This window comes from Amblyomma mixtum, chromosome 9 (genome assembly GCF_055824585.1).
Source record: "Amblyomma mixtum isolate Tamu chromosome 9, ASM5582458v1, whole genome shotgun sequence".
In the NCBI taxonomy this organism is placed as follows: domain Eukaryota; kingdom Metazoa; phylum Arthropoda; class Arachnida; order Ixodida; family Ixodidae; genus Amblyomma; species Amblyomma mixtum.
In genome coordinates, this window is record NC_143020.1 from 37,554,032 (window position 1) to 37,569,051 (window position 15,020).

Sequence of the window (15,020 nt, forward strand, 5' to 3'; positions counted from 1 at the left end):
ACGCCGAAGTTGAGGAAAGGCAGAGAGAGGGCGTTAGCTTGGATGGTGGCGATGGTATGAGGTAGGGCAACGTTACGGGTCAGCAGGAGGTCAAGGTTGGGCGTAACGAGATAGTCGCCATCAGGAACAGGGCGAGATGGGGTCAGTGGAACGAAAGAGGCGGTTCGGGATGACAGGCGAGCATAATCGGTACTGTACAGTCGCAGGGATATATCGACGGGTTCTGAATCCAGCAGTGGAAGTTCGAGGTGTAGGACGCCATCTGAGCAGTCAATGAGGGCGGAATGGTCAGTCAGAAAATCCAAGCCAATAATGAGGTCATGGGCACAGGTGGTCAGCACGGTGAATTGAACCGGTATACTGTGGCCGCCAATGGTAACGCGCGCGGTACACGTACCGTCGACAGCAGGCGTGCCACCATCCGCGACACGCACACGGGACATTGCAGGCGTGAGGACTTTGCGAAGGCGACGGCGGAGGGCAGCACTCATCACTGATATTTGAGCACCGGTGTCAATCAGGGCGCGCACAGGAACACGGTCGATAAAGACGTCCAGGAGATTTGGTCGAGAGGTCTTTTATGATTGCGTCCACGGTGGTGCAGTCTTTGCAAACCAGTAAGTTAAAAGCATCATCCGCAATCCCTTTCAGAATATGGCTCACTTTGTCGGACTCGGTCATGGCGGCGTCGACCTTGTGGCAAAGCGCCAAGACATCTTGGATATATGCCACATAGCTTTCGGTTGACGACTGGGCGCGCGACGCGAGCTGCTTCTTCGCGGAGAGCTTCCGGTCATCGGGTCTGTCAAACAAAGTACGGAGCTTTTCTTTAAAAGTGTCCCAGCTCGTCAGTTCTTCTTCGTGGGTTTCGTACCAGACCCGGGCCGTGCCACTAAGATAGAAGATCGCATTCGCTAGCATCACGGTGGGATCCCACCGGTTATAGGTGCTCACTCGCTCATATAGGCTGAGCCAGTCGTCGACATCGGTGCCGTCGTTCCCAGAAAAGGTACCAGGGTCACGGGGAGGAGCCATGACCACGAAGGGAGCAGAGGGAGCAGAGGGAGTGGTTCGTGACTCGCCGGGTGGAGCCATGATGGTAGTAGCCCCGGCCTGACGACCGCTTCGGAGCTGCGTGGCGTGGAGATCGTTTACCCCGCACCTCCACCAAAGATGTTACGTGGCCCAAAGTCTATGTCGGCACAAGGACGACCGGAGCACAGGGTCCAGATCACAGCTAGCCCCGAGCGGCAAGCGCGCACACACCGGGCACTTCCTCTGCGTCGTCTTCACGGAGATTATCCGTTGCAATATATTATTTTTTTGCAGTTTCATTGTATCTGAAATGAGGTATGTTTTAAACACTTCTTTTACCCTGAGCGCATAAGTCACTGTGACAAGAAAATTTAGGAAATGCTTTTATTATGAACATTTTCAATTTAGCAAAGCCATGGCAATCAGCTGCAGAGGATAGCTTCTGAGGCAGAGCTGCACCAGTCCAACTTGGCAATCAAGAATGCAGCACCCTGAACAGGCAAGGCTGCCAACATCTGGAACATCTTTTATACAGGATGCAGTGCTGGTTTCAGCTCACCATTGGTAGATCTGGTTAATGACAGCAGTGCACTTCATTCATTTGTGCGTCCAGAAGCGCTACGAGGAAAAAAAATGGCTGAGGCTTAGCTAAGGTTAAGCCTAGTCAGATGCGAAGCATATTGATGGCTAGGCTTGGTAATACATTGCTTTCCTTGGTTGACGTTCATCCCGCTCTTCATCGATCTCTGTGGCACGCTGAAGCTTTCGCTTCTCGTTCAAATCAGCCCTGCTTCTAGGCGGCATCCCAACACCTGGCCGCCTCGTAAGTGCCCGGAGAGCGACGCAAGCTCAGCTTTATACCGCTGCTGTAGCGTCACGTGGTCAGCTGCAGCGCCTCTGATGTGGAGCCTCCACTAGAGATGCAAAATTTCAAGAAATTTTGAATGGCATGAAAAAAACCTTTTTTTTCGGGTTTTTTTCATGAAAAATTGGAAATTTTGCAAAACGTATCAAAAACAGATTTATTTGCAACAGCACGACGATCAATAATAATTCTCCGAAGTTCAGTCAAATATGCAGTTATAGATGTCATATTGTGAAACGATCTTCTTGTTCTATTGCACTGAGAAGATAAATAATGAGTTGACTTCAGGCGAATATGGAGATATAAATATCATATTTGTGGAACGAACTTCTTGTTCTATTGCACCGAGAAAGGGAACATGAAAACTGATGTATAAGTCACTCTATATCGGACTCAGAGGCACTGTCGCTGGATGCGGCGCTACGCGCAACAGCATGGCCTGAACTTGTGTCCACAGCTAGGTTCGACTGCACATACACAAGCTTTCGAATGCGTTCCCCTGAAAGTCTGTTGCGAATCCTTGTTGGCACGTTTCCGAAACGTGTCCAGTTTCGTTCGCAGCTGGCGGTTGATTGTGGTATCTGCCACAATCGGCAAGCCAGACGAGTTAGCGACTGGCTGGTGCAAAGGCCTTGCCACCAGGTAAATGGGGCCACATGCATCGCTGAGTCCCAGACCCCTGTCCTGGATCAAATTCCTGCGGATGTCCTCTACTCTGCTACGTTGGAAATCAAGAAGCTAGGCTTGTATTTGGCTAAAACCGCTTACGCGCACAGCAGCCTATGTTTCTGTTAAGGGCGCAAAACAAATATTCTCTGTATGACAACAGAAAATTTCCGTAAAAATACTTGTCATTTCACACACATTTCTTACAGTGTATGTTATTTATGCCGTGTGTGCGCCGCTGTAGAATTTGCAGTCATTTTCTTTTACTTGAGCTGTGAGTTCAAGTAATAGTGTGTTTTTAAGTCAATCATGGATCTTATATGTGACCTGGCCTTCAACCCGCGTTCTCGCAGCACGAACGTTTTAAAAGCCCTACCTGGCACCGGCGATGACGACTGCTCTCCACTCGTTCAACTGCGCACACTGTAATGATTTTCAAAGCAAAATCTAAAGCCTAAACTAAAAGCGAGCAATTATAAAACCTTAAAATTGCATTGTGAAATTTTCGATGTTTCTTTCCATTTTTCCTCGTCGGAAAAAAACGAAAAAAACCGTTTTTTTTTTCCAAAATTGCAGTGTTTTTTTCAGGCCTTCACATCTCTAGCCTCCACCGGCGCGGCCGACCGCGCGAGCCGGCAGCCCATCTCTCCTCTGCTGTGACGTCATGTTGTCACGTGGTCAGCCGCCGCGCCTCTGATGTGGAGCCTCCACCGCCGCGGCCGACCGCGCGAGCCGGCAGCCCATCTCTCCTGTGCTGCGACGTCATGTTGTCACGTGGTTTCAAGTGGTCACGTGGTGTCACGTGGTCACGGTGGTAGCTCCACCGCCGGGCTCGACGGGCTGTAGTGTAGCCCTAGTAATATGCTTCACATAAAATTGAATGGGCGACATTTATTTCCATAGGGCACAGATCGCTTTTCTCAAACTGTGTGGTAGCGCAAAATGATCAACGCAGATGTATTTCTTTTCCTTCGCTTGAAGCATCCAAGATGCCGGCTCTAAATTTCACACCCGGGAATTTTTGTGGGCTGGTGGCTGAAACCGGCCCTTTTCTTCACGGCGGAAACTGCGTTCCTGTCCCACCTTTTGTAGTAGCTGATCACAGACTGTATCCAATCGAAATAGTTGTCCACACGGGTATGGGCGCTGGGCATTACTTTTCCGTAACTGCAACTGTATGGGAACGATACTACGCCCACTTGAGTTACTCGACCGTAGTCGCCAACTATCGTCACTGGGCCTCCACCGTCACCCTGGAAGCAGATGCGAACCAAAAATTCAATTTATAAATCGGGGACAGTAATTGCTGAATTTCTTATTTTTATGTCCTGCTAGATACTATAATGAGGTACACAATATTTCACCAGAGAAATAGAAAGTTTGAAACCGTCTTAATCACATACTTAAAGCACACCCAGGAATCTGGGCAATAGCATTTTTTAGAGGGAAACCATTTGCGAACGCAATTTTTTGATGTAATGTAACATTTCGCTATAGCAGTCAATATATCCGCAGATCACCCGACAGAGTCATGTATTTTTTTCTGTTCATGTTTTTGCTTCCGTTAAAAGCGCTCCCTACTGGTATTCTAAGGCATTTTTAAGTGTTCGATGCAATCGACGGAAACACTGTATAGAAAGATTTAGCTACACATTAGAATAATGGGCCATTATCTTCAATATTTCCATATAGGTGTCTTAAGAGTTTCAAATTTTTGAAAATTAGAAAATTTTGCCCCAAGAAAGCGGGGCATGAGGCTGCCTATTGTAGTGTGTGCTATAAGTTTCTAATGTTCAGTGATTTTCCAACTAAACGGCTGTTTGCAACCAGTTCTACTGCTCTATATGCTAAGGCATGCATGCGTGATCACTGTCTTGAAAGTTCGTGTGCCTTGCATTAAATTTTGCCATGGGATTATACTAACTTACCACACTGATACGCCTTAGTATATTTTCAGCGGTGGATGAACTTTAAAAATTTTGGGGATTCTTAGGAATATTTACGTGCTTGTCAAGTACCATATTTTTGGGGTCCTCAAAATACCAACCTTGGCGGTGGCATATGTTTGGTGCACTTGTGGTCATGCATTGTTGATAATTTAACGGCCCCACAATGGCATCCGTCCTAATACCCCTTGCTCGGGCAGGGGTACATCGGTTAAGCGATGTGAGTCAGCCAGGCTAGGTGGCTGTTTGAAACATAGCCACCTATAGTACAGTATTTAAACAACTCCTGTATAAATCTAAGCTGGCCCGATGTGCTTCGCGAAGCACGCAAAAATGCACGGAACTTCACCATCTTGTTGATTTTAATCAATTTTGCACACCCCTGAATGCCATATCAGATATACAATGCAGCCTTTCAACGGAACGAAAAGGGAACCAAACAGGGTGACACGCCATACCTACTATCACGTTCAATATGAATTGAAACGCGTACTCGGCAAAACTGCAGTTTGCGCCACTTCAAACTGTAACAATCAATCTGCACACACCGCACGTACCATGCAAAAATATTCAAAAATATCCAGTTAACTTTCTGCGCTGTATCAATGGCTAAATGTAAAATTTTCAGCAGCATTGATTTCGCAATGCTACAATAACTGAGCACGGGCTGCAATTTGTGTGTTACTGCTCAAATTAAGCGTGATAGTAAATTGTGAATTTTTCTCCGGTCGACATTTGGTATAAGTAGAGGACGATATGTCGATTACAATAGGGTTAATGCACTAGTTAGGGCAGAGAACGCACTATGTGCATGTTTTTAAAATATTCATTTCATACCATGTTTCTTGTGGATTAGCGAAGCACTGCTGTCTGACTTATTGTGTCTTCATTTATGACTTTTTTTACATTACCTTATTGGCCATGGTGTTTATAATCTGGTTTTTGGAGGCATAACCATCGCTCATCCTATTCGTTGTTTTCACTCCGTCTTGCTTTCCTATGCCCAACTAAGTAATGGCCTGGAGGGCCTTCAGTAAAATTCAAATCAATAAATATCTTGTAACATGGCCCAAAGCGAAGACGACAGAAGCAACAGATAGGCATAGCAAACAGGGTGAGAGAAAAAAACTCGCACAGGAAACACGGTGCACACATACCCCCTACAGGCGCGCCACAGAGACACTTCGTTCACTCCGTGTCCATTTGTATTACAAATTTTAGCGCAAGTAACCATTCCGGTACCCTTGTACCTGTTCTAAAAATATACATTTGTTTTCATTTGAAGTTGCTTTATCGGTAGATAAAAACTTCGTTCTGAATGTTTGGAACATTCTGCCACCTAACCTTGGTACGCAGTCATCTGCAAACTGAGGACTGCGGCTGCAATACTTACCTTGCATGGACCTCTGTGCTGTCCTGAGGTACAAATCAAAGTACCGTTCCTGAATACCTCCCTGGATCTGACTTCTGCCAACCTGTCCATGCAAGTCCTGAATGAAATAATCTTTACCTGTCTCTGCTGGAGGCTCCTTCCAGCTGCAAGACAATGTTGTTTTTTATTCAGGTAAATAGACAGAAATAAGATAGGCACCAGTAGAGTAAAATGGGTCTAGGCGAGGAGAGAAATGTTTTCTAGTTTCGAGTTTTCGTCCTAACTTCCCAAATATAACGAGCACATTCACGATCTCAGCGAAATTTGCCAGCCGATTATCACATGGACTGTGTTGGGAAAGAAGTCAGGCCTTTGCTTTAAAAATGTTTTTCGTTGGGAGGCTTTAGGTAATAGTGCTATTGCCATTTATTGCGGCACCTTGATCGAGCTGTACATGGAAATAATGCAATCTTTCATAAGCATCAAAAACCTTAACGACATGTGTAAAAATGATTAGCGCCGACGTTGCATTGCTTTCCTCAAATCAGTAGATAGAAACAGAAAGCAAAACTATTCTGCTCCTGAGACTAGGGCATGTTAGAGTCGTCTCTCGGCAAACCTATTGGGATAAAAAAAAACCTTCCTAAATTTCTTTTAGGGTGGGCCTTTAATAAGATTTTGCTTCTAAGCCTGCGCCTCAAGTGCTGTGTAAATATATTATCTAGTATATATTTGCAAATTTTAGGTCTGTGAGATGAAGTGTGAAATTGAATCCTGTATCAGTACGAGCACTACTGCCGAACTGTACATAGAGGGGGCCGGGCTTTGTCAAGCCGCAGTTATGCGGCTTTTACCCGTCATCCCCTTTTCTCCTTGAGAGAAAATAAAGACGATTTGGTTTGATTTGAGTAACGTGTGCATTGTCTTCTAATATATATTGAATTCTTAGTACAACTTTTCCGTACACTTCAGCGGCAAATGCAAACTAACCGTACTTATTCGTCACTACACGTGCTGGGGAAAACGCTGCTGGAATGAAAGAAAATAGTTCTAAAAAGTTGCCTAATTTGTGCATTCCTGGGACCGAGGAGGTTAAATACGGAAATGAGTTTTTCCACCGTGCAATTTAACTGCTCCATGGACTGCTAGTGGCACCATTTATGTTTTACAATTAACTCGTTCAGAAATAAGCAGCACGAAGGCAGATTATCCAAGTATACATGTATGAGCCAAATGTTTAGCCTAATCTTCATTTCCCGGTGCTCGATGTCATGGCCATATTGAATCAGATTAGGTGTAGACAGAATGCTATACTTATATCGATGGTTAAAACATTTCACCTACGGAACTGAAAATTGAACTACCAGACTTCAGTGTGAGCCAGCGAGGGACACTCATTTAAAATGAATCATCATGTAGAGGACAATACTCACTGCCCCATCCTGACACGGTAGCAAGCTTGCCTTTCAAGCGCATTTTCTTGTTCATTAGGCAAACTGGTCTGGCATCCTGGCTTATTGGAATAGGTTCCATGAGCTGAAAAAGCATGACCAAGATTAGGTTCTTACATCTTAGGACCTAATCAAGCTGAACATAAATCTTAGATATTCCAATAATGGTGTTTACGGTTCATTAGGAACATGTTACGGATATAGATAGTGACCCGTGCGCCGCTCTCATTTTGTCGCAATTAAATCGTTGGGTGGGTGATTCAATGTCTATCATATTCTGAGCATTGCGGATGAGAAAAGTTACTTTCTTGGCGATTTAAATTGAAATAGCTTGGTTGATAGTTATGTTATGATTTTTTGAACCAATTTTAACGGCATTAACAATAATATACAGCTCCATGAATTCTCTTGTCAAATTTAAAACTCGTTCTACTTACTACTGCAGTTTCACCATTTTATATATGAGACCTTTAAAGAATTTTTTTAAAAATAGTGGAATGCTCGAGAGATATGAAAGCCTCATCAAAAGCGGCAGATATGTCTCTTGGTGAATCGATATTATTTTTATGCCTTTAGAAATTGAAAGTGAGTTAAAAGCCTTAAAAGACTAACGCAAAGCCGCTATCTATTTTCTAGAATGGGTAGGTTTAGGATGCTCTTCTTTTTTAACTGAGACAACCTAATCAGAAAGCAATGAAAAGTAAAAAAAATTCATCTGCTTTTAAGGTTACTTTAATGAGTTTATTCGATGATCGAACCACCTGTGATGTCTAAGAGCACCTTGAAACTTAATTGTTTTAAGGTTGACCTTGAGTACACGGACCACGCAAGTTTTCGATGCTCACAGCTAAAGCCAAGTCTCCTGGGACGTTATTCAGGGAAAACAACCTATAATAAAGATATTTACCGATCTACCTGCCACCGGCGTGACCGGAAACACAGCCGCGGACCCTCGAACCACTTTACTCCCACCTTAAAGTGACCGACTGAAAACTCGAGCCATTCCTTCACTAGCTATCCGGCAAAGAAATGAAGACTGTCCTCAGTAAAACAAATTTCTCTTAGAACTACTGCAAGTGGCAAAAATATTGTAATGATCAGCTGTAATTATCTTTCAATATTTATCTCACATTTCTTATCACTTTGACTGTAATACCTGTTGTAAATTTTCTTCCAAAATCCTAAAAAAATAGCAATTAGAATTTCTGTTTAAATAAAAGCTACTGCGTGTTTAAATAGACAGGGTGTGTACGTTTCTAGCATCTTAGCTCAATGTTTATATTTTTGTAAAGTTGAGCATGGAATTTTATTTTTGAGTGTACACTACAAGTGTACGCTTTTGAATTTTGTGAAGGCGCTCGACCGTCACCCTTTCTCCGCAATCTGCACTACAATAAACAACATTTTTTTTCTTTTTGTATTTTCAACTTTGCAAATTTTTCGCCTAATGCCTAATTATTTACTTAAAATTGACTTAACACCACTATGCCGTAGGCGGTGCAGGCAGGGAAATTATTTTTTTGGCTGCCCACCAACTATCGAAAACAACCAAAGAAGACTTGAGTATGCCGGTGAAATTTGCACAAGGCGCCATATAATAGCCCTGCTAGTGCGAACCCGAGCAACCGCATTCTAGCGTAGCGACAAATTACGTCCGTTGGGCTTGATCAGAGAAGTGCACTAAGGAGTGTGGTGAAGCAAGCATGCCTCTCGAGTTTTTTTAAAGGTCGTCGTATCCCTCTGTGACCATGCAAATAGGTGACTTGTCGTTTACAAGAGAGCCATTTGGTTCTTGGTTCGTTTGCAACGTTCGAAAAGAGGCGTCTGGTAGCATCGTGTGCTGTGAAAAAAAAATGACGACTTGTTATTTTTTTTTTTTTCACTTTTCGGGGTGGCTACTAAAGATCAGTGGAGTCAACTGAATGGGAAACGCAAAAAATGATTGCATATGGCGCTACTTTTCTAGACCTTACTGCTTCTTGAAGCCATCTTGTAGGAATATGCGTGAATATTTTTAATTTATGCCACCCCAGATAAGAAACAGCTCTGCTCGTCATTGCGAATTATCCAAATTGCATGCAGCTGTTATCCGCGCGCAGCATTTCGCTTTATTCTATTTTGGATGCAAGATATGTGCGACGACTTGTGGTTGCGGTCCTTTGACGTAAAGCGAGTCTCGAAATCACACTCCTGACTTCAATGTAAATGTTTAGCGTTTGAAAATGTTTACGCACGGAGGAAAAACGAGATAGGAAATGCAGTATACTTTCTCTGACGAAATTTTTTTCTCCATTGTAAACTGCACATTGCGCCGCATTTTAGTTTCATTGCATTTAATAGTTTGTTCATTTATTGCGTTTCTTCAATCAGTGCATATGGGTGAGCTTTGTATAAAGATATATGAGAGCTTAGCCATGGTGTGCAGAAATTCGGATTATAGCGTGTCTTCTAGCCTTTCTGCAGGTCGTTAAAGTTGTCCTTGCCAAAACTAATCAAGCAACGGGGTTTGTTACTTAATCGCGTAGCGCAGATTTCGGTTACTAAGGATGGTGGATAGGCTTTGTATGATGATGAGTAGGAAAACCGTTTCCTGGTTACGGCAGGCAACCACGGCACTTTCTTTAACTGGTCAGTGGTGCAGCAAAGCTTGTCGATTTGCTTGCTTCACTGCTTTAGTCTTCGGCAAGTGCCGTTATAACTTGACTAGCAACTTCAAGCGCGGGGAGAGAGCTGTGGAACTGTGGTCTGAGCACGAGACATTTCGTAGTCTAATACCCATTGTTGCCCATCTTAGCAGCGCGCCCACCCCGCGTGCTTTTAGATGCTGTCACCACCGAGTTGACTTCCATTTCAGCGCACAGGCTCACCTAACCTGTAGTCTGACTACTAAGCCGGTCCTTTTTATGTCCTTTATATCAGCGACCCAGGCTCAGCGATGGCTTAGATGGCCGGAGCTGCCGCACGCCTCGCGTGCAGAAATGCCGGAGTCCAAAGCTCGGTGCGATGCAGTTCGCTACCGAGTAAAACATTCGGGAAGTCAGTGGTCCGGCCTAATCCGGCCTGAGGTACGGCCTGATATCACTGATCAGAACCGACAAAGCACTCCTTCATCTTAACAGGATTTGGACACCCTGTTGTAGTACGTGCCCACAACCTCCTATATGAAAAACATTCAGGGCACTCTGGCTCTCTAAAATGCTTCCAGGCGAAAGCCTTTCCTGGCGCACTGTTCGGCATTGACTGGGAGACTGTTAGTGCGGTACTAGTGCTTTATGTGACTACACACTTTGACTACACATTACAAATGCATACTTTGACAGCCGGCTTTGACTACTTCTTTAGCACGACTCTCTCTCTCTCTGTTTCGATGAGTTCGGTCGTATCCATGGCTCTGTTCGCAGTAATGAGGCATGTAATGAGGTCACCCACGGACGCCTTACGCCTTCTATCGAAGCAGACAACAGTTTTTTAGTTTTCGTGTGCTCCAAAAGGGGGTGTCAGGCATCCGTGGGTGACCTCATTACTTCGGATCCGCGCACTCTGACGGCATAACCATTTCGACCAAACGAAAAGCGTGACACCTCTGCTGGCAGCCTTCTGTTGACAACGATGAGGCATTAAAGGCTTTCGCCTTAACATACTAATTAGCCCGCGGCCGTCAGACCGCCGCGGCTGCGGTGAAACTGACCGAGGCTGTGGCCCGACCTGTGAAGCTGTGGTGAATCGTATGAATTTCTGGCTCCGGACAGGGCACAGAAGGGAAGGAGGGTAGCGCAGTTGCTTGTACGACCACTGTAATTCCGCTATTACAACGTGTTTTCACAAACTTTTGGCAGCCGCACTTTACGAAGGCGATGCCGAAGAACCACCTGGGCATAAGATATTAACGACCGGAGAGTGGCCAGGGACGAATCAATCCATAAACGTTGATTTCTTTTCCAATCCTAATGCAATAAAACAAGTTTTGTCATCTAATTATGCGACTTATGAAAATAGGAGTGCTTGGAGGCAAGAAGTAAATAGGGCGAAAATTCGCTGCATGGTTTCAAGGCATGGCATTTGTGCCTATTTCATTGACATCACCATATACGGGAAGGGAAATCTTACCCGGAGCAGAGCGATGTTATGGAGTCGAGTCTTCCTGTCGAAATTTGGATGAATCTGCGTGTCGGCCACCACAATAGATGGGCCCGTGTCGCTTAGTGCATCTTTGTAATATACTTTTATTGTGCTTGCCATCTCGTTCCTTCTGTATAAAAGAATAATGATTTATAAAGACAACGTCGTCCACTGCGCGTCCTAAGATTCGTTGCTGCAGTATTCCTTGCAGGCAGTAGCGGTCCTAAGGGGGGGTGACGGCGTGGTCGCCGCCCCCAAAAGCCTTTGCACATTTTCCCGAACGTCCGTTTATGGGCTCTCATAGGGCGAGATGTCATTTTTTACGTAAACATGGAAAGCTTTTTCTTCTATGATGCGTCAAGTAGTTCCCTGCTTTGTACATTTACCGTGTTAGCCGCTCCCTTATTTCACACAATACTACGTTCAACAGGTTTGTTTGTTTGTTTATTTATTTATTTATTTATTTATTTATTTATTTATTTATTTATTTATTTATTTATTTATTTATTTATTTATTTATTTATTTATTTATTTATTTATTTATTTATTTATTTATTTATTTATTTATTTATTTATGTTAGTACCTCAAATACCCAGGGCAAGAGGCATTCATGAGGGATGGGTTTTACAGAAATCTCAAGAAAAAAAAAACATATTCTCTACAATGCCAACATGAAGGTTCAAAATACAAATGGAACAAGAAGACAGCTCATAAAACCAAAATGCGAGATGCTCAAATGCTTTCGAATAAAAAAGAAAAATCAAGACAAGAATAAAAGACAGGAAGAAGCGCTGAACGGGGGAGTAAGAATTAAGCAACTGATAAGAGAACAATGAAAACCGCATAATCAAACAAAGTGCAATAGGTCAACGTTAGAGGGCAAAGGTACACGAAAACCTAAAATGTGTCAAAGATTTAAGCTTATCTTTGAAAGCAAACGTGCCTTCTATTATTACTGCGGCAATGGGAAGACCGTTCCAATCTTTTGCTGTTCGGATGAAGAAAGACTGCGCAAATCTTTGAGTTTTTGGGCAAGGGTATGACACCTGTTGACTGTTTTTTTGACGAGCTGAAAACAGGGACTGTTCTGTGACGTAGATGCTAACAGAAATGAAGAGTAGGAACGATGAAAACGGGCCAAACTGGGTAGTTTTCGACGGTGCTTTAGTAATGGCAAGCTGGATCGGTTCTTCAGATCGGTTACACTTGTGTAGTACGAATAATCGGAATGAACAAGTCTAATTGCGTGATTTTGATAGTTCTATGCTCTCAGAAAGGTGTTCCTCATGTGGGTTTCACATGGCGGCTGCATATTCTAATTTTGGCCTCATTAATGTGGTGCAGGCTAGTAATTTCGCATGTGCTGGGGCCAACTTCATTGAGCGTTGAAGATAGCCAGGGGATCGGCTGGATGCTGCAGTCATGTGGTCGATGTGCACTGACAACGTAAGATCGTCAGGCAGGCTTAATCCAAGATTTTTGTATGCTTTAGTAACATGTAAGGGAGAACCGCAGATAAAGTAGCTGTATTAAGTTGGAGCGTCTATGGAAATGCATGACCTTACACTTAACAATATTGAAAGACATTTGCCATTTTTCACACCAGTTTCCTACTGCAATAGTAAGTCAGGCTGTTAGCTAATCCTGTCTTACAACAGTATTAGTTACACAACAGGTTGGTAGTTATACGAGTGCAATTCGTACGTGACTATCGAGGTATCGTGGTCTTGCCGTACCCTCACAGTTACTTTTGCGCTTCATGATTGGCAATATCACTCAATTTGAAATATTGTGAGCTAAATATATGTATTGCTTGTGTGTTTTATCGGGGTTTAACGTCCCAAAGCAACTCAAGCTATGAGGGACGCCGTAACAAAGGGCTCCGGCAATTGCGACAGCGGTTCTTTAACGTGCACTGACATCGCACAATACACGGACCGCTAGAATGTTTCCTGGATCGAAATTTGACCAACGCGTAAATATATATAAATTTTATAAGTTAATTCTTACGTGAGCAATATTCATATATAAATCATAAACAGATAGGAATTACATATGAATATTTTTTCACGTAAGCGTTAGCATTCAAAGAATGAGTTATGGTACAACATCTTATCGTTCGCCATTGATTTTTCAACAACAAAGTGCAAAAAAAATTGTTGTACAATAAGTAAAAAGTGGAGGAAAAAATCGTTTTTTTTCTATTTTTTTTGTATACGGAAGTCCGTCCGCCCCCCTAGAACCAATCGCTGGGACCCCCCCTGCTTGCAGGAGACAGCTGTCTGGATGACTTCAGAACAGAATATTCTTCTTCGCAATATCATGGATAGAGAAAACTTCCCGCAAAACATTAGCAATATAGTTTACTTCACATCAGTAATGTGAAGCGTCTTTGAAGCTATGACGGAAAAACCCTCAGTTCAATAGTAGTGTCGAAGCGAAACTGGTTCACTGATGTTCAAAGCAGATTTGAAAGGCAAGTAAGCCGCTTGATAGAAGTATAAGCCCCAAAAATTCTGCTGTTCATATATGAAATTCACACGGTCGGTTTGAAATGTTTGGTAACAGCTTACATAGTACCCTCCAAAAGAAGTAGCCCATGTGAAATGTAGCATTGCTGTGTGCCTTGACTATATGCATGAGTATTTTATATATCCATGTTAGGGACAGTGTGTGAGTAGTCAATCACATTTGTTTAGTGACTGATTTTTGCTGTGTTGAACAGATAAATCATACATCAAATATACTGGGAAAAAATGCAGGGCAAGTTTTGGCCCCTAGTCACGCACGCATGACACAAAGTAATAAACTAGGAATTGAAATACTGCAAAAGTATGTCAGTCTCAAACCGAAAAATAGAAAACAAATAAAATAATAAATACAGCTTGTGACTGCTACATATCATTGGAGAAAAAAAATCTTCGTAGAGGGTGTTCAAAGCAGTTAGATATTGTGATCCCAAGCGAGATTCCATTACAAATTTTAGCACCGTAGAACTGCAGCAATCTGTGCCAATAAAGTCTGCGTGTTAAAAAGATTAAATGGATTCAAATTCCTCGTGATACTGGTACGCACAGTGACAATATGAATTGCGAGAAAGCGGTTATTGGATACAATGTCGTAAACTGTATTGGACACCTTGACCTGAAGCACAAGCATAAATGGAAGGGTTCTAAGTTGTTAAAAATGGAACAGCTCGGCTGATACCTGTTAGAGAATTTCATTATGAGCAATTCTCGTTTTAAGGCGTATAATAGGATCCAAGTACGTTTTGAATGTAGAAGCCCAAGAGTTGCGACCATAAGCTAGATGGCAGTGGAAATTCGCACAGTAAATAGTTTTCCGAGCAGATATATAAAAGCGTGCTCCGCTTCTAAGAAGAGCTTAACATGGTGATGCTAATTTCAACATACGTCCTAAATGTGTCGTTTGCAGTTTAGGGTATGGTCCAATACCACGTCTAGATATTTTATTCTGTCAACTTCTTCCAACAGACAGTTGTTGAAATAAATATTAGCAAATGCGTGTGAATAAGTAGATATGAAGAGCGGAATACTATGTGCTT

At 43.1% G+C, this 15,020-nt stretch overlaps 1 pseudogene; it reads right to left on the reverse strand.

Moving 5' to 3' along the window:
* Positions 1-3,512: 3,512 nt before the first annotated feature.
* Positions 3,513-15,020, reverse strand: part of LOC149328767 (chymotrypsin-2-like) — a 28,259-nt pseudogene continuing 16,751 nt past the window's right edge.